The sequence below is a fragment of the Palaemon carinicauda genome, chromosome 23 (assembly GCF_036898095.1).
Source record: "Palaemon carinicauda isolate YSFRI2023 chromosome 23, ASM3689809v2, whole genome shotgun sequence".
NCBI classification, from domain to species: domain Eukaryota; kingdom Metazoa; phylum Arthropoda; class Malacostraca; order Decapoda; family Palaemonidae; genus Palaemon; species Palaemon carinicauda.
In genome coordinates, this window is record NC_090747.1 from 109,732,906 (window position 1) to 109,734,468 (window position 1,563).

The window sequence follows — 1,563 nt, forward strand, 5'->3', positions numbered from 1 at the left end:
TGTGTGGGCGCTGTAGTTTGCAATGATGAATTAAGCTATTTTTTAGAGTCGATCTTCATTTTGATAACTAGTTTCTATAACCTTTCATAGGTAATGAGGGATCTATTTTTTTCACAGTTTATGTTCTTTATTCAAATATTTAATTCCAGTGGTTGCCATATAATTCAGTCATCGTTGCTTAGTCATAAATTGTTTTATGGTTGTTGTCTCTCTCTCTCTCTCTCTCTCTCTCTCTCTCTCTCTCTCTCTCTCTCTCTCTAAATAGATTTAGATGTACTAAAAGGGAAAATACATGGAAGTCGTAGCACATTTTATCTTATTTTTATCAAACGGTCTCTAAAATAACAGAACAGAAAAGTTAAATACTTAATTTACTGGGTTTCGTATTTAAATATGAATTTCAACTTTCGAACATCGGAGTATTTCTTCCTTTGAAATTTATTTGGGACAAAAGAATTTATATTCTCGCCCATAAATCCGAATTCAAAGGTGTGTGACGAGGCGGTCCAGGTTCCCCATCCCCATAAAGCGGTGACATTATTACGAATGATTCTTCATTTGCAACCTTCTGAACCAAACACTTGCAAATGAAGATGGATTTGAAAAGAGCTTTATGGAAAAGGCGAAATCTTTATTTGCTTTGACCTCACGACAAAACTGTGTCGAATTAGTTTGATAATTACAGTACTAAAACTAGAGGGGCACTCAGTAGAGCGCAGTCCTCCACCGAATAAGCTTATTTCTCGACCTTTTGCTCGACCTTGTCCTTGACCTTTGACCTTAACATATATTAATTGGCTAGGATTTTCATACACTCAAATATGAACCAAGTTTGAAGTCACTGTGCTAAGAAGAAAAGAAAGAACTCTCAGGTATTTAAAAACTAAGTACCTTTATGATATACCATCTCCAAGTGTAAAAACAATATGAAATATGTTTGTAATGTGAAACTTATTTCTCCACTTTCGTATTGTCACGACGGTTCCATTTAGGGAAGTAATTAACCATCGTCAATAAATAATCCATTAATGACGTGTGCGGTATTGTTGTGTACACTTGAATGGCGTACTTTGGAGTGGTCTCACATTGTTCATTGATCAATTTCCTATTCATTAGATCGTCTTTCGTTAAACCTTAATAGCAAGCCCATTTTAATGCATTACGTACGATAAAACGTTAAATGAGTTGTATCTTGATTTATGATACATTATAATTGAATTATTTGTCAAACTCTAAAATGCGGGAATATTTTTCGGTCCTTTGTTATTCTTTAAATATAAAACATAGAATTGAAAATAGATCCCTCATTTGTTTTCATAATTTTCTTTTTCTTATTTCTCTTTATTTTACGTTTTGCCTCTATTCTGTTTTCTTTACCTTATATTTTTTTTATTTACATTGATTCCACGAATATTGAACGTATAAAAATAGATCTACATCTTTATATCTAGCAATGACACCCATCTTGATTTTAATGTTCATTTAGAATGTCCCATTGATAGTTATTTACCACTTTCTTTAACATATTTTTATGTTTTTCTCTGAATCTATTAGTGACAAAAA